The sequence below is a fragment of the Mirounga leonina genome, unplaced genomic scaffold, assembly GCF_011800145.1.
Source record: "Mirounga leonina isolate KUSES-001 unplaced genomic scaffold, KU_Mleo_1.0 Mir_166, whole genome shotgun sequence".
NCBI classification, from domain to species: Eukaryota; Metazoa; Chordata; class Mammalia; order Carnivora; family Phocidae; genus Mirounga; species Mirounga leonina.
This window is the reverse complement of record NW_023270418.1, coordinates 1,319,307-1,344,109: the sequence shown is the minus strand read 5'-3', so window position 1 is coordinate 1,344,109 and position 24,803 is coordinate 1,319,307. Positions and strand designations below refer to the sequence as shown.

Genomic DNA, 24,803 nt, shown 5'->3' with positions numbered 1-24,803 from the left:
GAACAGGAAATTGTCTGGAAGGCACCAAGGTGCTAACAGTGGTCACTACATCCTATGATATGACCTTTTACTTTTTCCCCTGTTTGCTTATCTGTATTTTCTATTTTTCCATAATAAAACAGAAGCTTAGTTTTTTTTTCTTTAATAAGAAAGAAACTCACATTTAATTTTTTAAAAAAAATCCTAAGCTTTCATGAGAAACAGAAACCTCACCCAAATCTCTGTGTTTTTTTTTTTTTTTTTTTTTTTTTTAATTTGAGACAGAGAGACTGAGAGACAGAGAGCATGAGAAAGAGAGAGCACATGAGAGGGGGGAGGGTCAGAGGGAGAAGTAGACTCCCCGCTGAGCAGGGAGCCTGATGCAGGACTCTATCCCGGGACTCCAGGATCATGACCTGAGCCGAAGGCAGCCGCCCAACCAACTGAGCCACTCAGGCGCCCCCAAATCTCTGTTTTAAAAAAGCTGTGAATCAGGCCAGGTAATGCAAAACCTGGAGTCTGGGGAAACTACATGGTATTTCCCGGTCCTTTTCTAGTTTGGTGCCCTAAAAGCAAGAAAGAATTTGCACCCTAGCACCTTGGCCCTGAATATGCACAGGCAGGGCTGGGGAGAGGAAGAGAGCAGAGAGACGGGGGAAAGCCAGATTTCATTTGTAGCAATCCACTTAGTTTAAAATGTCAGGAAGTTTAGCGGATTAAGGGTATTACGGCCGTTATTCATAAAGGTGTTTTGTTAGAACTTCCAAATAGCAATCTGGTGAAATAAGACTTGCACAGCCTTAAATGAAAGCCTGTTACAGTACTTAAAGTTTCCTAGAGAAGAAAAAAGACCCCCAGGTATTAATTTACCTAAAGAGCAGCCGCCTGGAAGATACTGTAATGTATCCTATGTAGCCAAGCTATAAAATAGGTTATCCGTCACAGAGCTAGGAGGTTGGAGCCCAGATCACGCAGGGGTAGAGCTGCAATTAGCAGGAATGAGAGGCACGTCTGCATTCTGAGAAGAGCTGCAGCTGTACCCGTATTATAGACTTGCGTCCCTTAGAAAATCCAAGGACATTCAAAGCTGCTGGAGGAATCCAAGAGGCAGAAAGCGTGTTTGATTTCAAAATTCACAACATTTTTTAAAAAGCGGCAGATGCACTTATCTCACGAGTGCATCTGGGATGGGACTGTCGCAGCAAACTCTAGGGAGAAAATAAACAGAGACTCCCTTCCGGAGCCCCCAGCAGCACGGCACGCCCTGCTAAGTCAATCGATGTAAGACCTCAGTCTTCCAGACATGGGGCAAACAGTCTTGTCCATGAGGCTCTAAATCACATGTCTGAGAAAAATTCCATTTTCCCCCACTGCTTCTTATGAGATCGTAGGAGGTACCGAGAGACAAGACTCCTTCACAATCAGGGGCAGGGGAGAGGTTTTACAGAGCGTAGGAAAGGGTTTGGTCTGGAGATATGCAGACCTGGGGGTGAATTCTGGCTCTTTAAAGAAGAGGAGCGGTGTGACATGGAGCTCATCCACCTGTCCCGGCAGTTTCCTCATTTGGCCTCAGTACTGAGAATACGATGGTGATAGGACAAGTCCTTGCCCTCAAGATGCTCAGAGTATAGATGAAGGGAGGAGAGAGCAGCCATTTATAATACCATGTGTTTGGCGCTATGATAAGGAAAAGTTCAGGAGACGACATAAGCAAAGAAGAGGGTCACCCAATCTGGTCTTGGGGATTGGGGTGGTGAGGGAAGGCTTCCTGGAGGAGGTAACATTTAATGTGGGATCTGAAGAATCAAAGCCATGCTGTGGGTGGGATGGGGTAAAGGTGGGAAAAAAAGCATTTTATGTAGAGGGCACCTCTGCAAAGTTATGAAGCTAGAGAGAGGACACTTTTGGGGGAATAACAAGTAGTTCAGCGTGGCTGGAGAGAGGGAAAGAAGGGCTAAGAAATAATGGAACCAGATCTCACAGTAAGCCCAGTAATGGAGTTTGAACTTTATCCTGAGGGAGACCAGGGAGCTCGGATGCATTCGCTCCTTCTGGAAAAGCCTCGGGACCCAGGGATGCAGGCGTACCAAAGGAAAATGACCTCAGCTCTGTTGCCCAGGTCAGAAATTCCCCCTACTGTTTGCATTTTATCTCATTCCTTTGACAACCTCAGCATTTTTCAAATTATTACATCTATCCCATGGAAAGCTCCAAGTCACACCACTATCACAGAGTTTATCTGCTGTAGGTTCTAGAGTCTCAGACACCACTGATCTCAACAAGCACCTACCTCCATGCAATTTATTTTCAATCATCAGACCCCAAATCTTAAGCAGGTGGCTATCTGGTAAACTGAAGTGACCCTAGAAGTTCAGATTTTTTTTTTTTTAAAGACGTTTATTTATTTATTTATTTGAGAGAGAGAACACAGAGGGAGAGGGAGAAGCAGACTCCCCACCGAGCAGAGACCCCGATATGGGACTTGATCCCAGGACCCTGGGATCATGACCCAAGCCGAAGGCAGATGTCCAACCAATTGAGCCACTCAGGCGCCCCTAGAAGTTCAGATCTAAAAAGAAAATTTAGGGGCCGCTTGGCTCAGCTCCCTCATTTAATGAGTGAGTTCAGGAGGAGAGCAAGTTCCTTGCATGAGGTCACAGAGTTCAGTAGTAGATCCAAAGTTAGACCTCAGATTTCCAATCCCTGACTCATGCTTTTGTTCTGCTCCCCGCTCCCTGCCACATCTTTCTCCATTTAGACCAGGGATGCCAAATTCCCAACCCAGTGTCAGAGAGGTCTCATACACACCTGTGCAGCCATGGGGGACATGAAATCTCATTTGCCAGTAAACACACCCGGGAAGGAACGGAAAAGATGGTTGAACAGGATAGAAATGATAAGAAGGGAAGCTAGTTAGGGTGATCTTATCCACTAAAAAAAAAAAAAAAAAGCAGTAACATCACAGCAGTTGAAGAAAAGAATCAATTCCATTTACGCCAAGTGCTTTAAGGTAATGAAAAGTGCTTCCAGCATTACCCTATTTCAAAACATTTATCAGATGCCAGGGAAATTAAGCATGTGCAGGCATACACACCATTCTGTGCAAACGGTTTATCTGGCAAAATAACCAGGGGGAAGAACAGATCTGAGGAACTTCAATTTTCAAAGGCCAAGTGGATCAAAGACAGCAGCAGAAAAAGAAATACTAAATTTAGTCATCCCCCACGCCGGGTAGTTTTTTTCCAGGTCTGAGTCGGCTGTTGCACGGACACAACCATGGTGTGAATGATCTTCATCTGAGCCCTGCTTTATCTTTGCCTGAGCAGAGTCCAAAGGGTCAAGCTGGAGGTGCTGATCGCAAGCATGCTGTGCTTGTGTCCCTGAAATGTCTGTTGGCTGTCGGGGGGTGGGGGTGCAGCGCAGAGAAAGCTCTGGAAGTTTTTGGACCTCGAGAAATAGCTGAGGAAAGGATAATAAAGGTGAGAGAGAAAAAGAGAGCAAAAAGACAGACACGCGCCCATTTTAGCGAAAATGAAAATTCACTATGAGAGAAACATTGAAAATGTCAATAAAAATGTAAATAGAAAGGTCTAGTAATGGAAAAGCCGAGTGACTGATTTAAGCTGAAACTACAGGGGCTGAGAATTCTGATACGCATGGGCTCCTCTCCCTCGACTCCTCCACAAAACAGGGTTCCTGCGTTGAATGGTCGTACAGGACATGCACAAGGCGTAAAGCGTCACGATGCTCTTGTCCCGTTTTGTGGACATAAAATCTTTGGACAAATTCTGAACAGCACCGTGAAACAAAGGTGCGGGGCTGGGTGTAACAGGCAGTTGTTCTGATGCTGGCTGATCTCGGGAGATGGTCACAGCAGCAGGGATGGCTGGCAATAGCTCTGGCCCCGTGCTCTGTGTTCCTGCAGCAGCTGCTGCCCGGCGGGCTCACACCCCAGGCTCAGTGGACAGAAACGTTCACTCCGACCTACCTGTCAAAGGAGAACTGATTCCTTCAAGGACTGGCTTTTGTCCTCCAGCCAACCTGTCAAACCTATCTTTCTCCTAGTGACCACGGATACCCTGCTGGCTAAATTTAGACTATGAGAGCATTTTCAAATCTGTCATTTCACTCCAGAAAAGGGCAGAACAGTTTCTTCCATGAAAATGATATGGCCATCCCAATCAATGGGGGGAGAAGAGGCTAGGCCCCATGGCGGCTCTCAGGTTCTCTCATCTTCACCCTACATCTCCGGGAGAAATTCCTTCCCCACGTCCTGGGTATACGGACCGTGAGCCTCATTTTAAGGACTTCTGGGAAAGGAAGTGCTGCCATTTTACTTAATGACCGAATTCTTCTGTTTCAGAAAGCTCATCGCTACGAAGTCCTTGTACCAATACCTTCCGGGAGACAAGAAGAAAATGATCTTTGGAGACCGGGGTACCAGCCTCAGCCACACCTCTAGTTGTGTGCAAATTATTTCACCTTTTTGCACCTCAGTCCCCTCATCTGTAAAATGAGAATACCTCACTGGGTGGTCAACTAAATGAGCAAATTTGGGGGAAGTCCCTGGCTCGTGGTGAGTCTCACACCAATGGCGGTCGCTGTTACTACTGTTCTGACCACTGCTACTGCTGCAGTTATTATTTTATTTTTTTATTATTTATTTATTTTTTTTAGAGAGCGAGCAAGCGAGAAACAGCATGAGAGGGGAGAGGGTCAGAGGGAGAAGCAGGCTCCCCGCTGAGCCGGGAGCCCGATGCGGGACTCGATCCCAGGACCCTGGGATCATGACCTGAGCCGAAGGCAGACGCCTAACCATCTGAGCCACCCAGGCGCCCTACTGCTGCAGTTATAACCTCAGTTTCTCCGGCTGTCTGGCCTCAAGCACGCTCACCTCTCTGAGCCACACGGTAGTTTCCCAACTGAAAAGTAAAGGTCGCGCTGACTTCGCCGGAAGAAGCCCTGCAGGGTGAAATGAGGTAAAATCCTGGGAGCATTTCACCCACTCCCAGGCACAGGAGAAGTGGTCAAAAACGTCAGTTCCCTTTGCCTGTGTTCCTCTCCTTATGGAAAACTTCTCTTGTTCCACATGGGAACCATTTCCCCTGTTCTGTTGTTAAAGAATGATTCAAAAGTAAGCAGAACCACTTGGGACTGAAATCATTCACAAACATTTACTGAGTTTCTAGTACGTGATGCTTACTTCCCATGTCCTGGCTTTTAAAGTGTTCGGACAGACGGACAGGGTCTCTGTTGTCAGAGAGCTTAGCATCTAGTGAGACTAAATCAGGAGACGCTCCTGTTCCTGCCCTGCCCCGGAGCTGAATCTTCCTTCGGAATAATAGCTACCATTTATTGGCCTTATCACACATAGGCCCCACACCTACCCCACGGAGAAGGGCCTCTGTTATCTAAATTCATTCTCTATAAGTCATTTGGTTAGTAAGCGGCTGAGCTGAGATTTGGTTATTCCAGCCAAATTATTTGGGGAAAAGTCTATTCCAGAGTCTCTGTTCTTCACCACTGCGCTATATTGCCTCAGGTTCAAGATCTTGCATCAAAAGAAGCATGAAAAGAAAAAGAAAGGCAGATGAGAAATTCTGACTCCCCAGAGCCCATCTGGTGGCTTCTGGAACAAGAGCCATGGCCAGTGCCGGGCAGGACCGTGGCTAATGCTTGGAATTTGAAAAGCAACCCAGTGGATCCAGAAGCTATCTTCCTTCAGCACCACCTCACAGGGAAGGACTGGAAGGCACAGGCAGGGAGAGGGAATTTGGGAGAATAACAAGGCCTCGCCTCTCAGGGAAGGAGGGTCTGAAAGAATTAACTGTAACCTGATTAGAACATCAAAATGGCCCAGCATTTGAGCCCAAGGCTTCATGTTCCAGTATGTTCCACCATTTCCTCAGTGGCAGCAGGGGTGCTCTGGCCAGAGCCCTGCATTTGCAATGCTGCCCGGCTCCAAGGGGTGCAGCAAGCTCCACGGGAGGGGAAAGGCTAAGACTTCTGTGCCCATTTCACAGAAGGAGAAACTGAAACACAAAGAAGGTGTGGATTGCATGAGAAACGTGGATTCTGAAACTCAAGGTTCTATCTTCAGGACCTTGCAGCCCAGTAGGCTCCCCCTTTGACACACAACACAGAAGGTACAAATTCAGCCTTTCCAGGTGCCATGGAGGGGCTGTAGGGTCAGTGCAAGAACAACAGCCACTGGGAATTCTAGGTGAGCTTCTGGATGGCCTACACGTGTGTCCACCATTGGAGTTCAAAGAGCCCTGGTGTTTCAGAACCAACTTTCAAGGATTCCTGGGGTTCGCCAACAAGCATGGCTGCCAACTCACTCAGACTAGACAGAATTCTAGGTGTTTTCTTTTCAAATTTTCCTTAATGCCGCACAAGCTCCTCCATGCCCTCCAGTGGCCTCCAGATATTATTATTAACAATATGACAAAACCAGAAGCTAACAGAATGGCTGCTTTCCTCATGAAGAATGGGAGCCTTGGATCCCAATAATTCAAGATGGCTGGTGACAAGTGAGGGCTTTGTTCTCATCCCTGGCTTTCAGAGGCTAGTGAGAGTCTGCTTCACATCCATAGCCCTGGATCATTTATTTGAGAGAGAGAGAGTACGCAAGCAGGGGGAGGCGCAAAGGGAGAGGGAGAGGAGAAGCAGACTCCTTGCTGAGCGCAGAGTCCACCACGGGGCTCAATCCCAGGACCCTGAGATCACGACCTGAGCTGAAACCAAGAGTCAGATGCTCAACCAACTGAGCCACCCAGGAGCCCCAGGAAAAGAATATGGGCAGGTAGGTGGGCATGAACCCCACACCTCTCCTACCAGTAGGGCCTGGTGGCCTCCTTAGAGGCAACAAGCAGAAGCGGGTGTGATTCTTTTACCAGTTGGACTTAAGTGCAGTTAACTTAAAGATGGCAGAAGTGGGTATAGATAGAATAGGAGAGACAATGTCCCACATCTTGTACTTTGAGTCACTTGACCCCTGGGAATGGCTAGGGGACAAAGTATAATCATTGGAGATAATGGAGCAGCTTATGTTAGAGGGTCAGACAATTGGGTCCTAGTCCTGCTTGCCATGTGACTCCAGACAAATGACCTAGTCTCTCTGGGTCAGTTACATCATCTAACTTGAGGATGGTGGTGATAGTTTTCCCCTCATAGATGGGTATGCAGATGAAATGGAACAGCAATACAGATCTTGTTTGAATCCAGGCCCATCAATTCCTAGTTCTATCTTCCCAACTCTGAGATCGAATCCAGCAGGTTGTGATGTATACTAAGGCACTGCATATTTCGAGCACCTGGCACAGGGGAGGGGAGGAAGGCACTTGTTCTTTTCCACTCTCCATGACCTCAGAACCCCAACTCTCTTCTCCCTGACCTCCCTCCTGCTTGGGTACTTGCTAGAGGGTTTGTTGCTTAGGGCAGAAAGCATTTCTCCAGCCTCACTTCCTCCCAGCTCATAGGACAGCTGCTCCCACCCTGGTTTACAACCCATTTATGGTGGGACACTCCGGTCCTTCGGTGTTTGTGTAGTGTTTAATCATTAGGAGGTGCCCAGCTCTAACACCATGAGCTGCAGAGCATCTGCGAATAAGTCAGCTATTTGCCTCAGTGCCTCAGTGCCTCAGTGTCTGTTTTCAGGAGGCTTCTCTTGAAGGACACGGGAATAACCTCTGACGCAGCCCGGAGCCGGGAGAGGTACTTCTGAAGGGCCTGGTGGGCCATGGCTACCAGAGGTGAGCCTTTACTGTCAGACGGAAGCACCTACCAGCCTGGAAAACACAGTCAGCTTTCAGAGATGGGACTTCCTTGCCCAGAGATGAAACCTCTAGGCTCTCCTCTTTCTCTCGTCGTTTCCCTCCCTGCCACGCCTGGACGGCTCTTTCTCCTCCTCACCACTCACAAATCCCAGGTGTTTCCCAAGATGCACCTCAAAGTTGCCTCCTCCAGGAAGCCTTCTCAGTCTGCCCTCTGCCCTAGCATGCTCATTCTGGCCTCCGAACCAGAAGGCACGGACCTTCCGCTGTCTGCACTACCCCTTCCCTCAGTTGCCCATGACCCGGTCTTTGAGATAAGGGGGAGAGCTTTGGTATTTTTAAGGAAGGCTCCACCCCAGATCCCTGTGTCCCCACGGCACTGACAGAGCACCCCATACACAGTAAGTTTCCGGCAAGTGCCGCGTCAGACAGAGGGACAGCCACACCCAAGTCATCTCAGCCAGACTTGCTTCTGATCCTCACTGAAGACCTACTCTGTGCCATCCACTCTGCTAAGGGTGAAACCAGCGCCGAGAGTGAGAAAAACAAGGGTGCTCGTAATGAAAAAGCTGGGGAGACATGACTCATCTGGCCCAAACTGGGGTTCAGTTCAACAAGTGTTGACTGAGGACTACTATGTGCCGGACACCATATTATTAGGTCCAAAAACCCAGTGATAAATAAGATAACCCCTGCTTTCAAATTTAGCATAGAGAAAATAGAAAAAAAGAAAGTCAAGATTTTGCTAGAAGTTGAAGGATTGTATGGGGTCCTTTGGGAGCACCAAGGAAGGAAACTTACAAAGTCTGAGATGCCCAGCTGGGTGACATCAGAACTGAATGCTGACAGAAGCATATGTGTTAGCCTGGCAAAGCAGGGCAAGGACATTCCATGGGCAGAGAGCCTCAGAACACCGTGGCGTATGCTGGAGACAGCTAAAAGTTTGGCGTGTGGATGATGATGATGTGGGCAGTGAGGCCGGTGTGGCAGCAAGGGTCAAGGCTGGGGGGACCTCTGGAGGCTGGCACTCTGTCCTGTCTGCGATGTGGGGCCCCAAAAGATTTTAAGAAGGCAAGTGATGCACACGGTCAGATCGCTGTGTCTACGTGGGGGACTATGTGCCGAGGAAGAGGAGAGTGACAGCACAGCAGAGGGACAGCGCCAGGAACCACAGCACCAGAGAATATGCCAGGAAGTGGGGGGATGAGGGACAGAGAAAGAGTCCCAGCGCTCTGGCTCCGGCGCTGGTGGAGCTCAAATCTGAAATCTGGGAGCTGACCTCAGTGGCACCAGAGTGGCTGAGTCATTAGCATGACAAGTGCTGCCTGTGTCCCCTACAGACTTCCTGCAGGGACATTCAAGGCCAGGGCCCGCATTAGCCCCACCAGCTTGCTGGCTTTGCTCTCTAGCCCTTTATTCCAGATCATTAAGAGCACAGCCCTCTGGGAGGCTACCTCGGGCCTCTGTTTAAAGTGAGAAGCAAGGACATTTAATTGCCTTGGCTAGACACCCCGCTTGACTCCCCTCTCCCCTCCCCCCGCCATCCCCCCTGCCCGCTCAGTACCCCAGACCCTCCCACAACAGCTTCATCATCCCACAGCATGTGTCTTGAAACAAAATCAGAACCTGATCCAAGGCCCTCCTCAAATTATGGCTCTGATCTTTACTTCCAGAAGCGAGTGGGAATTATAGCTTGGCTCCAAGAGATGTTCAAATCCACAGGGTCATAAACCCTTTCAAGTTTTGTTTCAAGACCTTTGCTGGGGATTTTCACAGGTTTGCACCTCTGATGTTGTTACACGGTGGTTAGTCTGCTGGTTCCAAAGAGTGGGACCTCCTGCCAGGATGCGGAGCGTGTACTACTTCAGCTCCTGCCACTTACCCATTGGGGTCTCAGGCCTTAAATGGCATCTTCTGCTTTTTCTCCTGACAGAGTATCCCAAGTACAGGAGAAGTAGGGGGACCAGAGCTGGGTGAGGAGAATCACAAAGAGAAGGGTATGCTGAGGGATAGAGGTACACGTGGCCGCAGTGCTGGACCTGGGGCTAGCAGGACCCATACTTCCATCCTGGCTCCTAAGTTTAGGCACCTGCACCTTTCTGTGCCTCGCTTTCCTCATCTATGCATTCTAATTCTGTGCTACATAAAACTTGCTGCCATCCATCAAGGGCGTGTACTGGGCTGACACTGTCCCCGCATCACCCTCATTCACACTTCAGCAGCTCCATGAAGTGGGCTCATTATTTTTTAATTTTCAGATGAGGACACAGGGGCTCAGGATGGCTAAGTTAACCAACCTCTCATGCAGCTGAGAAGTCACATAGCTGAGAAGTAGAAAAGCTGGAGTCTGAACGTGTCAGGGGGGGGTCAAAGTTTGAAATCATTTTTCCAAAAAAGGTAGGAGACTGGGTCAAACCATTCAGTCTCCCACAGGAGAAGCTCCTGGACACCAACAAACCCAGTTTTTGAAGGCAGGCTGGGGCCATGGCTAACTTCTTTTGAGGACTGGATGAGGACTGAGTATAAGCCAGAGCACCCAGGTGAATTCTGTGCCATCCATGAGTTGTTTACTGCTGCCAGTGCCTGACTGGCAAGTGCCCTGGTCTGGCTGGGCAGTGTCTTCTCCTGTTGGGCGGCGCCTGTATCACATGGGTTTACATATTTTGCACATTAACCCTGCACCACAGAGCTGGATAGTCATTCGCCCATTCACGGTGCACATAATGAGCAGCCCTCTGAGCCAGGCACTGTGCTAGGAAAGAGAGTCCCCTGCAAACAGAAGTGACTTAGTTTGCTTTACTGATGCTTATGGTCGAATGGGGAGTCATAATACACAAATAAAACTACGGGATGTGGGGCGCCTGGGTGGCTCAGTTGGTTAAGCGACTGCCTTCGGCTCAGGTCATGATCCTGGAGTCCCTGGATCGAGTCCGCATCGGGCTCCCTGCTCGGCGGGGAGTCTGCTGCTCCCTCTGACCCTCCCCCCTCTCATGTGCTCTCTCTCATTCTCTCTCTCAAATAAATAAATAAAATCTTTTAAAAAATAAAAAATAAATAAAACTACGGGATGTGAAACAGACTCAATGCTCTAAAAGACACTAACAGCTGAGACCTTGTTAGATAGAGTGGTTGGGGACAGCATCTCTGAGAGGAGGGTGATGTGTGAGTTGACCCCTGAAAGACAGGGTGAGTCAGCCTTGTGAAGGCAAAGGGAGAGGGGTGGGGGGCACAGCCAAGGAGAGGAAACAGCATATGCAAAGGGTTTGGCAAATTCAAGGCCCTGGATGGAGGCATGAGTCAAGGAGAAGAAAGTGGGAGCAGGTGGGGCCAGAGAGATGGGCAGGCACTAGAACATGTCCTACCTTGGAGGCCATAGTAAAGAGTCTGGGTTTTATTCTACGTGCAGTGGGAGTCCACTGAGGTAAAGTTTTAGGTGGGGGGCAGAGGGGATCTGACATATGTGTTAAAGAAGATCACAGTGGCTAGAGAATGTACCACACAAAAGGCCACAGAGGAGACAATGAGCCCAGTCAGGAGGCCACAGTGGGAGCTCAATGAGAGATAAGGGCAGCCTGGACCCATGGGATGGCAGATGTGGGGGAATGGGGGAGGGAAAGAGAGAGAGAGAGAGAGAAGGAAGCAGAGAGATTTGAGAGATCACTTGGAGGGACTATGCCCAAGACTTGCCAATGGACGGGATGGAAAAGGAGAGGGAACCTAAGTTTTCAGCCAGACTTATTAATCATCCTTAGGATAATGTTAATTAAATATATAGCAACCATCTGCTACAGTATATGTCAGGCTCTGCAAAGCCTGGGAATGCCAAGAAGAGTAAGATATTCTTCTGGTTCCTCTCTCTTAATTTAGCAGAGGAAACCACACTCCATGTACCATATATTTCTTAAGTAGGCTCTATGTCCGACATGGGGCTCAAACTCATGACCCTAAGATCAAGAGTTGCATGCTCTACTGACTGAGCCTGCCAGGCGCCCCAAAGGAGACCACATACCAAAGGCATGTTACGTGCTACCAAAGGTGAGGGGGAGACCCTGGATAAATGAGAGATCCCCAGAGGACCCTGTTGGGGTTAGGGAAGAGGGAATAGGGAAGGGAGGCTTCTCAGGGAAGGCTGGAGCCGGTCTTAAAGCATGAATGAAAGTTACTTGGGTAGGAAGTCTGGAGGTTATTTTTTTTTTTTTGTTGAGGTGGGGAAAGAGAGAGAGAGAGATGGAGAAGGGCAGAGGGAGAGGGAGAGAGAGAATCTTAAGCACTCTTCATGCCCACGCAGAGCCAACTCGGGGCTCAATCTCACAACCCTGAGATCATGACCTGAGGTGAAATCACGAGTCAGATGCTTAACCAACTGGGTCACCAGGTACCCCCTGGTGGTTATTCCTGATTATTCCGGGAGAGAGCTGGATTCTTGGACTAACTGTCATTGGCACACCCCCACACTCAGCCCCCTTTTAGAGATAGGCATCATGATGTCCTAGAGAGAATATTGGCTTTGAAGTCTGACAGACCTGGGTTGGAATTCAAGACTGCCTGTGTACCCCTGGGCAAGTTGCTTAGACTCACTGACCCAGACTCCTCATCTGTGAAATGGGGCTAACTCCTGTCCTGTTGGGTCCTTGGGACATTAAAGCAAATACAGAAACCATCTGAGAGAATACCTGGAACACAACAGGTGCTCAAGAAGGGGAGCTGTGGCTGCTAATGAGACTCAGAGCACAGACTGCAGCCTCCCAAGGAACCTCCATCCCAGGGATGCCCAGAGCTCTTGTGAATTGCTTCCACGCTGGCCATGGAGAAATGGATCCCTTCTCCCCACAGGAATGCCTACGGTACAAGGCAGAGGGTGCCTGGAGTCCACCCTCATCTGCCCCACAGTACTCAGCCAGCCAAGCCAGCTCTGGCTAACTGGAGGACACCCAAAGGGGCTCCTGTGCTCCCCTCTAGTACACCTGAGCACCCAGTATGAGGCGACAAGCCAGACCCCTTCCAAACCCAAGCGCCCTGTGGTTCTGCCGCACATCTTCCTCGGCCGCATGCTCATGGCTTACCCACAATGCACATCAAGACAGCCCAAAGCAGCGGCCAGAGAAGACGGTTTTTTCAAGCCTCATGTCGCCACTGGTAGGGCTATGAGTCCCTGTCCCCAAATCTCAGGGGAAGCTAAGGAGAGGCGGGGGTCTGAGCCCACCGAGCCATGCAACCACCTCATTTCCCTCAGCCCCCTTTCATCTCTGCCACACAACCTTGCAACATCCCTCAAAGTGTCAGAGTCTCCCTTCAGATCTCATTTCAGGCAATTTTACAGTGCTGAGCACCACAGATTAATGAGGGAGATAAATCAGAGTGCACAGTGGACGAGGGGAAACAAGAGGGCTGCGGCGGAGCAGACAAAGCCCGCCTCCTCTCTGGGTAATAGTGAGACATAGCAAAGCCCCGGGGGTCTGCGGCGGAGGCCGCTCCCCGGGGAGGGCGGCTGAAGGCAGACCTTGAGTCCAGGTGTGATCAATGCGACAATGGCAACTCGGAAGACTCTGCTGGAGGTTCTGACACTGAAGTAGTGAAATGCTCTCCAGGGGAAAATAATACGCCCGCAGCTTCAGGAGGTCCTAAAATCCTCCTTTCTTTAGGAGGGACTGGCCTGGCCTGATGTTGAGCTGCACTCTGGGCACCCCTCTCACTGAGCCTCCAGAGCGGGGGAAATGAGACCTGGGAAAAAGACGGTCTTCAAGGTCAGCTGTCCAGAGGCTGTCACCTTTGCAAGAACCTAGACTGGTGCTAGGCACTGAGAAGATGCCCCGCAATTACTCATGTAGCTCCAAGTGACGTTCACCTTCTGAAGGGCTGGAAAGCGAGCCTTTGAACAGAGGAGGAGGCAGACACAAGGACTGAAAGCAAAGGTTTTGTGCTCAGAGAGACCCGCATTCAAATTCTAACTTTGCCCCGTATGGCACCGTGCCTACGGCAAAGGAATGTCACCTTTTGGAGCCTGTTCCCTTATATGTCAAACCCATAGTCTTCTTGTATGAACCCACTCCAAGTGCTGTTCAGCTCTCCAGGACGCTGGTGTACCTTGCGAAGCCTGCCAACTGAATGAGAAATCACAGCATAGGGAAGTCCCTCCAAGTCCCCGACACTGCCTGTTCCCAAGGCTGACTGCCCCCTCTCTGGAAGGCAGCTCCCACTCTTTGTGCAGATTTAGGGAACAATGTACATCCAAGTCTAATTAAATCCTAAGTCAAAACACCCACCCAAACAAATATAATTCACTATTTATCAGTCACTTGGGATTTTATCTCAATGAAAATAAGACTACAATCCCATAAGCTTCGACTCCTAATATAATTTTGGTGATACTCCAAGTTAGAGCAAAATCCGTTGCAATGTAGGACAGCAGAATTCCTCCAGACCATCAGAAAGGTCCACGGCCCACGACTCTCATCCACAGCCCTGTCCACCCCGTATCCTCCCTCTGGAAGATTTCATTCTAGTCCTTCAACTTTGGACGTTCCTCTGGACCCACCTCAGCAACAGCTACCCTCCCTCTCCCCCTCCTCTAAGTGCATAGCAGCTTAGAACAGGCCTAGCTTTGAAGTGCAGTGAAGACAGATGCCTTGAGGCTTTCACTCCTCCGGAAGAGGTCTGCTAGCAGAAATGGGGGCCCTCTCAGTCCACTGGATCTGCACACACCAGAGGCCTTGGGCAAGAGCCACACTCTGCAATCGATGCACCATCGTACAATGACACCTGTCATCATGAGCATCAGAGATGAAAAGTTCCTGGGATCCCTGCCTGTGTGGATGAGCTACACTCACGAGTCATTTTGTGAACGCTGCCCTTCAAGTGACAAACACGAACAATGACTCATAAGAGAGCTTGGGGACATTAGAATCAGCCGGTCTGAGCGCACGCAAAGAACTGGGCGTAGGTAGGAGAAGCATCTTGCCCAAGATGTTCAGCGGTGGCCAAGCCAGATCTAGGACAAGGTCTCCTGGTTCCTAGTGCACTCCTTCCCTTCCTACATGGGCTCTAGTCATCATCATCACCAAAGAGATAATGTACTTTCATTAGAGTTGCTTTCTCAAGTTCATCCTTTCCAAACTCACACTGAGATGACCCTGTTCCCTGAAGCCTGGAGGACAGAGTGGTCAGTGGGCCACTAACAATCTCCCTGGCTTCAGTTCCCTCTGGTGAAGGGAGAGGGCTGCAAATGGTGACTCTGAAGTTCTCCTTCCCCCCAGTTTTGCTCTGTAAGCTCTATTCAACGTGGACTGGCTTGGGAGAGGTGGGTCTGGGGAAAATATTCACATGCAAGGTAACCTTGAATAAAAACCCTGGGCTGGCACAGCCGTCCAGCGTGACCAGTGTAAAGGTGACACTGTAACCAGACACACTTCACTGGCCAATGTGAGGGCTGCCTTATCCACGGGGCTTATTTAAATCAGCTGTTGCATTTCAGTAACAGAAGTCAAGGCTAGGTTGCTCTTCAAAAATGATAAAGGACATTAAAGGAAACAAAAAGAAAATCTCAAACAGATGATAAGATGAGAGGGCCTCTTTTGACACTTGGGTAATGTTTATGAAGGATCTTCCAAATCATCACCGGCAGGAAAAGAAACCTCCCACATTCTATTATGATAAGTTTAGGAAGACATTTAGCCCCCAGGGATACTCCTGGTCCTTCTTGCTCCCATATCACATGGTGAGAGTCTCTATGGCACCCTGCACAGTGAGTTATGATGGCTTATTTGGCCTCTCACCCTTCCATGTGATTGCAAGCTTCTTGAGAACAGGGAGCAGGGACTATGTCCTACTCATCTTTGGATCCCCAGGGCCTGGTGCATAGTAGGTGCTCAGTAAGTATCAAATAATCATCAGCATTTTCCATCAGCTGTCACATAGCAAAACACAGTCCAAATACTTTGTTGAAATGCACCTGAGTACTCGCTTCGGCCACACATATACTAAAACTGGAAACACAAATGACCGATAGCATTGGTTACAATGCCTTAAGCAACTCAGTTATCATATTCCTCATCTGCTCGTTCTTCCCAACCCAGAGGAGCTATTGAAGGCCATCAGTCTTACTGGGTGCCACAGTGCCTGGCAATGCATAGGTATAAATATGACGAACTGCATGATACAGAATTGGTTAAATAATGGGGAGGAGATGGTATTAAGCTAGGGCTATCACTCGCATGTAATAAAACAGTGATAGTCACTAGTACAGTTCACCATATATTTTCTGTTCTCATAAGCACATGGTAGAATTCTACTTCTAGTCACCTTTGAATTTAAGCGTAGCCATGTGACATCTTTCGGCCAACAACAAATCAGTGGAAGTTACATGGGCCATTTCTGGACAGAAGCTTTAAGAGACAGTGTGTGGCTCACCACATTCTCCTTCTCTTTGCTATGGTTTGCCAGTGCTTTAAATGGCTAGTGCTCTGGCACCCTGGGTCCTAGAGTGACGATGATGTACAACATAGACTCCTACTGAGCTGCAATGGCCAGACAGTGAGGAGGGTGTTTTGGAGTTGTTTGTTACACAGCATAAATGATCCTACGCTGACTAATGCAAAGACTTGCCCAGGTACCTGGATTAAAACACATGATGCCATTTTCTGTTACAGGGGACAGATGCAGTCAGATTCTGACTTGGGGTTGGAGGCCTAAGCTTTGGGTTGCTAAGGCAGTTAAGCCCAGGAAAAGGTGCCCCATTTAGGCTTTTCTCTTTGACCTCCCATTCTTGCTTTCATATTGCTAAATGTCTTCTCATACTTGGAACAACCATTAAGTCTACAAATTACCTGTAAACAGCTACTGGAAAGGCACCAGTTTTGGGAAATATACTTTGGGAGAATGGCCGTGCTCCCCACTCCCACACACACACACACACACACACACACACAGAGTCAGCTAGCTGTGCTTCTACTGTAGTGTAACCTGGAACACAGTTACAAATCATATTCCAAAGTTACAAAGTTGGGCAACACTGGGGAGCAAGATTCTCATGGGGTCACTATCCTGCCTTTTTTTTTTTTTAAGTGAAAACACTGCATGCATGTGAAATGATACTCCACAGACTATTCACTCTCTTCTCTGCACAACCCCTCTGGGAGAATTCCTTTGTGGCTTAAAGTGCAGATGGTTTGCTTCCTGTCAGCACCACCCTCCTGTTCAGCACAGGTGGCCCCCTGCCCACCCATTCCACAAGCAGCAGCTCTTACTTAAAAAAGAAGCCAGTGGTACCAGCAGCAAAGAGGCCTTTGGGAAAAGCCAATGCAGTAATTACTACCCTGTTACCACGGAAATAGAGATTTGCCTCTAAGGCTCCTTTTATGAGCTTTCAGATGAATGGAACTCTCACTCTCTCCTACTGTGTCTCCCTTTGCTGTCCACAAGCAGGAGAGAAGGGGGAGAGGGACAGAAGGGAAAAGCAGTGAGGATCATGGATGTTGGGTGTTGTGCTGGAGGCATCTTCTTGTCCCAAAAAGACGAGTATAATGCAGAACTAAGAAAATGAGCAGGGGCATTCGTAGGTATAACAGGCAGTCAAAAGGGGGAAGGCAAGGACAGTGAAGGAGGGAAGACAGGAGACAGAGAAAGAGATGGAGGCGAGGGAGAGATCAGCCAGCTGGTCAACCCAAGCAAAAAAAGATAAAGGCAGAAGGGAGGGGGGAAAGCAAGACAAAGTTCATTTCACTTAGGCTGGTAGGAAGCTCAGTGCTGAACTACCACTAAAATGTGCAACCGCAGAGGACCGTATGGTAAGTTTATCTGTATTCTTGGCTCTCTTCCTCTCTGACGTGTCATATTCTCACTTACCTCCCCACCCTCCACGGTCCTAATGCTTCACTGCTTTTACAATTGTTCTTCTAGTATATGTGGTTACTCTACACTGTTATGGAAAGAAGAGGGCTTAATTACTAGTTAATTAATTAATATAAAGAAAAGAGGGGCACTTGGGTGGCTCAGTTAAGTGTCCAACTCTTGATTTCAGCTCAGGTCATGATCTCAGCGTTGTGGGATCAAGCCGAAGTCTGCTTGGGATTCTCCCTCTGCCTCTCCCTCTGCCCCTCCCCCCACTCACACTCTAAATAAATAAATACAATCTTTTTCTTTTAAAATTTTATTTATTCATTTGAGAAAGAGAGAGAGGGAGAGAGCATAAGCAGGGGGAGCGGCAGAGGGAGAGGGAGAAGCAGGCACCCCGCCAAGCAGGGAGCCCAAAACGGGGCTCGATCCCAGGACCGTGGCATCATGACCCAAGCTGAAGGCAGACGCTTAACTGACTGAGCCACCCAGGCGCCCCTAAAAAATAAAATCTTAAAAAAAAGAGAGAGAGAGAATCGTGGAGAGACAGAACCCAGATTGCTCCGTATGGCTTCCAGGACAGAGGAATACTCAGACTCTTTTATCTTTGCTTGGTACCTTACAAAACACTTTCACCACCTTCACCTCGAGTATTCATCACAATGGTCCTGGGAGACAGGTGTGAGTACTGCCCTTATGTTATAAACAAAAACCTCAAAACTCAGAGAGTTCAGGGACTTGCGTGAGAGTGAGGACAGGAACCAGGGTCTCATGACTGCCAACCCTGCCTCTTCCTTTCACTCCACAGCTGCCTTTTGAAATGTAACTAGGTGATTTCTATAAAGTCCTGTCCAAAAGCACTTCCTACAATGATGGAAATGTTCTGTCTACACTGTTGGGTAGGGTGGCCACAAACCACATGCAACTTGAAAGCCCTTGAAATGTGTGGCTAGTGTGACGAAGAAACCCAACTTTTAATTTTTGTTAATTTCACATTTCAATGGCCACACTTCATTAGTGGCTCTTATATTGGGCAGTGCCGATCTATACTCTCTCACTCCCAGCACATGATTGTAGGGGAAATGTGGTTCAAATACTGACACCTAGAGATGGCATGAAGTGAAATTAGTGGTAAAAGAAGGAAAAAGTCCCCCTTGCCTTACTCGTGAAGAACTCACAATGCAGGGCAGACACAGAGGAGAGACAGCGAGTAGAGAGGGAGGGAGGATTGGGGGAGCTCCTTAAATTATGGTCCAGCCATGGAGGCTTGTTGATCCCTAAACTCTGGGTAGAGAAACTCCAGCAATGCCTCAGGGACCACAGAGTGGTTAGCCAGGACCAGGAAAGGGAATTTTACAAATGACTGCAGAATCCCTGCAGATTCTGGGGGCCCCTGGATTTCTTGGATCACTAAAGGGAAGCATCGGTCCTCACCTGGGATCTTGAAATTGTAGATTCCTCCCCCTAGCCAACAACACAAGTTTAGAAGAGATCAGAATTAAAAAATGAGCACCGCTGGTCCAAACCCGCAAGGAGGCCATGGAGCAAACTGGCTCAGTTTTTGTATAAGAAAGGGCCTTTTCCTTGAGGTCTGAGACCAGTGATGGGAAAAGGGGTGAGGGCAAGCCCATCTGCTGTGTCCAGGGGCCAAAAGCCTGGGTTGAGGGGAGAGGAGTCATAAAATATCCCCCTTTCCCTCTTTTTTTTTTTTTTTTTAAAGACTATTTATTTGAGAAAGAGAGAGAGAGAGAAAGAGCGCGAGAGAAAGAGAGCGAGCACGAGTCGGGGGAGGAGCAGAGGGAGAAGGAGAAGCAGACTCCCTGCTGAGCTCGGAGCCTGACTTGGGACTCTATCTCAGGACCCTGAGATCATGACCTGAGCCGAAATCAAGAGTCAGATGCTCAAGGGGGCGCCTGGGTGGCTCAATCAGTTAAGCATTTGCCTTCAGCTCGGATCATGATCCCAGGGTCCTGGGATTGAGTCCCGCATTGGGCTCCCTGCTCAGCGGGGAGCCTGCTTCTCCCTTTCCCTCTGCCTGCCACTCTCCCTGCTTGTGCTCTCAGGCTCTCTCTCTGTCAAATAAATAAATAAAATCTTAAAAAAAAAAAAAAAAAAAAAAAAGAGTCAGACGCTCAATCCACTGAGCCATCCGGGTGCCCCGTGTGCTTGCATTTTTAGTGACTAGGGGCTCATTTAAAGAGAGGACACCAGGATAAGGGCCCGGAGCCAGGGAATGGAAGAATCTCTGCACTGAGGGTTCCCTAAAGAGGCAGTTACATGAGGTGGTTAGAGCATCAGGAGGGTCTGGCAGGCCTGGGTTTCAATTCCAGTTTGGACACCTGCCAGGTGTGTATGTAGCCTGCCGCATATTTACTGACCTGACCCTCTCCGGACACCACTGCTATGTCTATGAAACCAGGATGATACCTCCTCTCAAAGGCTCAGGGTTAGGAGGAAACAACATCATATCTGTAAGGTGTTTGGCACAGTTCCTGGCATATAGCAATCCATTGGGAAATGGTGACTATTACTGTTTTTATTTTCTGGTCTGTATTAGTTGTCTATCGCTGCTGTAACAAATTATTATAAACACGGCAGCAAAAAACAACACAAATGCACTATCAGATCTGTGAGGCAGAAATCCAAACTGAGTCTCATGGACTGAAAGCACGTGTGGTGGCAGGGCCGTACTCACTTGGGTGGCTCAAGGGGAGTGTCCATTCCCTTTGCCTTTTCTCCTTTGGAGAGGCCACGGCCATGGGCATGCTTTGGCTGCGGCCCCACCCTCCGTCTTCAAGGCCAGCAGGGCAAGTGGGGTCCTTACAGCCCATCGCTCTGCCTCATCTCCCACCCACCTCTTCTACTTTTAAGGACCTGGTTATCACACTGGCCCACCAGGATAGTCCAGGCTAATCTCTCTATCCAAAAATCGGCTGATAAGCAACTGCAGTTCCTTCCGGCCATGTGGTGTAACATATCCACAGGTTCTGGGGGATTAGGCTGTGGACCCTGTGGGGCCATTACCCTGTCTACCCTCTCTACCAGGGGCTTGGAAGGGAGGGCAAGGGATTGGTTCCCATTGGTGCTTCCTCTCATCTGCACACCCCAGCAGGGGCTCGGTCGAAGAAACACCTGGGTTGGGGACCTACTACTTGGTAAGGGCTCTCACGAATTTCATCTGCTGGCTGGGGACCTCTGGCCTGGATTCAACTCCTCTCTGCAGGTCAGGCCTGAATTGGTGAATACACTGCTTGGTGCCAGGAGGCCGCCTTGTTGCATACAAATCACAAAGCCCAGCAGTGCCCTGGGCTCTTGGACATCTTGTGGCACTCCCGGTGAGGAGGAGGATTGGGCTTGGCAGGCTGGTGAAATACCAGGTTGCATAGTTACATCCTCACACCGTGGGACTCTCAATTCAAGCTGAAACTGGGACAGCTCTGAGCACCAGGGTCTGGGCCCCAACCACAGACGGTAAAGCTTGTACAGTGACTCTGAATCCTCATTTTCAAAGTGCAATCTCAATACCTAAAACATTCAGAGCTTGGAGGGCAATGAAAACCCTGTAAGAAGAAGGAACAGAAACACTTTCCTGCTTGGCTTCTTGGCATGACATCAGAGGGCCCCTGTCATTTGGTTCAAGTCTCAGGCTGACGTTTTACTGCACTGCATTCTCGCTGCACTATTTTTATTACCACTTCAGTTAATAAGGGCCACTGGAGGTCAATAAATATTCTAATGGTGTAGAAGAAAGTAACCAAGTCATTCCAAAGCCCTCCTCCCGACCTAACTGTGCACGACGGGCCTGAATTCTGTCCTTGCGCCCTCAGTGACACTTGCATGACCGGGGGATGCCATTTAGAAGCAGCCTGGAACTGCACGTCGGTGACGTCAGCGAGGGCTGCAAACAGCAGGGCAGTGCTGTGGAGGGACAGAGAGAGCTCCTTGGGAATGGAAGCTTTCCCAGACCTGAGCTTTACACTTTGAAAGCACTCAGCTCTCAGGAGTTCAAGAACTTTTGATGGGTCCTGAGGGGACAGCATGCAGGAACTGGCAGGAGTTTAGCAAACCATCTGACGGTCTGTGAGGCCGGCCTCCTGGCTCCCTGGGGCACTCCATGCCGAACCTCTCTGTATTTGCCTGTTATCTGGGGCCAGTGACTTGGAACAAGCCACCTCCGTTTGTCCCTTTTGATCCTGTCCCCTCAGCTGGCTGGCTCTAGTTCACTGGAAGGGGCCACTGATGACTATCAGGTAAAAACTGGAGCCCAGGGGTGGCAATCCTGAAGAGTGACAGCAGATCAAGGGCAGACTTGGCATTGTGGATTGACTATCATCCTTTCTTATTTCTCAGATGCTGGCTGGTGACATACAGGACTCTCAGACTGACATGGTCCCTATCTCCCAGGCTCCAAAGGTACCTATTCCTATCAATTCCTTTTAATAGCCCTGAAGATATCCCAGCCACATCCTGTTGCTAACAGCCACGGTTTGTGTGCTAGGTCAGCGTCCTTCAGGGCCTTCCCCTGGAAGAGCTCTAGCTCCTGAGCTGCACCGCTGAGATTAATGATTTTCCTGTGGGTATGGTGAGGTGATCTGCTCTCTTACGCTCCTCTTCTCTTGGCTGACGTCTAACCAGGCCTCATCCCTCAGTACTTTTCCTATTTCCTTCGTAGCACGCATGCAGTCTGCGGCCTATGCGTGAACCCTAAGGACTGGGCTGTCTTTTTATAAAGAACTTCCGGGAAATATCTCAGCTCTGGGACCTTCTTTTTTCAGCTTAAAAGGGAAGAATTCTGGAAAGGTGCTGCATTTTTTTGTCGGTATTTTTTTCACTTGTCTAATTTAAATAATTTAAAGAACATATTTCTCATTATAGGGACAAGAATAGGATTACCTTGTCTGCAGCCATTTGCATACTACCTTAAAAAAAAAAAATACCTGCACACCATCTGTGATATTCTCCTTTGATATTTCACATTAAATTGTCTCACGCCAACACTATTCTTTACCCGAAACAATATTTGTAAAATCTTGGGTTTGATGTACTAGTTATACATTTTTTAATATAATTAAAATGTAAAAGAAATATTTCCCTGTCTACTATCTAAAATTATTTCCGGGCGCCTGGGTGGCCCAGTGGTTAAGCATCTGCCTTCAGCTCAGGTCATGATCCCAGGGTCCTGGGATCGAGTCCCGCATTGGGCTTCCTGCTCAGCAGGATGTCTGCTTCTCCCTGGGGTGCTTGGGAGGCTCAGTCGTTAAGCGTCTGCCTTCGGCTCAGGTCATGGTCCCAGGGTCCTGGGATCGAGCCCCGCATCGGGCTCCCTGCTCAGCAGGAAGCCTGCTTCTCCCTCTGCCACTCCCCCTGCTTGTGTTCCCTCTCTCGCTATCTCTCTCTCTCTGTCAAATAAATAAATAAAATCTTAAAAAAAATACATAAAATTATTTCCTATACCACTACTGTTTGCCTCCCACTTTGGGAAATACTCATCTAGAATATAACAGTTTTTGGAAGAGATTTGCATGAAGAACTTTACAGCAACAAATCTACTACAATTTCAACTTAGCCAAAGATGAAGCATTTCTATGGTCTGTTTACAGTAACTTTAGAGATGAATGAAGTTTAACATATTCTAGAACAATGGAAAATATCTCACTGCCTACAGATCAAAACTTGTATGAAATAGGAGATTTATAAGCATTATTAGATCCTAACTTAAAAAAAAAAAAGCCACCTGAATTCTATCTTTAAAAGCTGGTCAGTTATCCTTTCAGTCTTAAATGATCACATCTGAGCATTCCAGTCTTGGGAGAACCAGAAGACATTGCTGTCCAATTGGTCCCATCAAAGAGGCTGAGCTGGACAACATAACAAACACTATCCATCTTTCCAGCCCCCACCCCCAGTCCTCCACCTCCAAAAGCAGGAACAAGCTCAGCTGTGATCTATAATAATTCCATTAACCCTGCAATGAAGCATTAAATTAAACTGCCTAGCACAGATTCTTCTTTTGCTATAAGGGAAAATGTACCTTGTAAAGCCTGAATTTCATGCTAATAGATTAACTAACCAGCTACATGTTTACAGGAGAATACAAATAAGCAAAATAACTAGGCAAATTGTGAAATCTCCAGTGGGGTGTTACAACAACAGACTTTCTCCCTGATAATATTTCCTCTGAAGAGTTTAGTTATAGAGCGTTCCAGCCTTAGAAAGAGCAGTTCTCCGGGGCGCCTGGGTGTCTCAGGGCTTAAGTGTCTTTCTCTCAGGTCATGATCTCAGGGTTGTGAGATCGAGCCCCATGTTGGGCTCCATCCTGGGCGTGCAGCCTGCTTGAGATTCTCCCTCTCCCTCTGCCCCTCCCCACCCTCCCTCTCTAAAAAAAATAAATAAATAAAAATAAATAAAAAATTAAAAAAGAGGGGCGCCTGGGTGGCTCAGACGATTAAGCGTCTGCCTTCGGCTCAGGTCATGATCCTCGGGTCCTGGGATCGAGCCCCGCATCGGGCTCCCTGCTCTGCGGGGAGCCTGCTTCTCCCTCTCCCTCTGCCTGCCGCTCCCCCTGCTTGTGCTCTCTCTCTCTGTCAAATAAAAAACAAAAAAATCTTAAAAAAAAATTTAAAAAGAGCAGTCTTAAAAAAAAGAAAGAGCAGTTCTTAAGTGGTTCACCTTTCTATGGAATTCTCAAACCAATACTTTTAAACAAATTAATTACAGGAAGAAAGCTGACTTGAGCTGACACTGTGGTGAAGAGCCTTTGTCACCTCTGGCATAAATCACCACCCTGGGCCCTGGGAGACTCTGAGAAGGGCAAATTCAAGTTCGTGGCAGAGCCTGGGCCAGCTTCCAGGTTTCTGACAACTAATTCGGTGTTCTCCACACCAGCACAGTCTTCTCAGTCTTCCCGGAGAAAAGATGAAGATTCCTCTTGAGCAAATTCCATTCCTGGGGGTAACTTCAGCGTGCCCTAGTCAGCGTGCCCTAGTTCTCTTAAGCCAGAGAACCACAGACATCACTTAGCTCTTTGTAAAAACTATATCCAGCTAAGAGAACAGCAAGAAGCTGGCTTTGCGCTGCAAATATGTGGCTGTAATGAAGACCAGTCAAGTGCTGTCATGTCAGGTCCTCAGCATGTGCTGTATAAACTACATCCTTAAGCCTTGCTTCCCAGTGCCAGGCCACAGGAGACCCACAGTGAAGCCTGCTCAGCCAAGGCCAGGA

The 24,803-nt window shown here is 48.5% G+C and overlaps 1 protein-coding gene across 4 annotated transcripts in view; it reads right to left on the bottom strand.

Moving 5' to 3' along the window:
• NAV2 (neuron navigator 2) overlaps positions 1–24,803 on the bottom strand; it is a 392,023-nt gene that overhangs the window by 99,391 nt on the left and 267,829 nt on the right. The gene's annotated exons all lie outside the window — the stretch shown is intronic.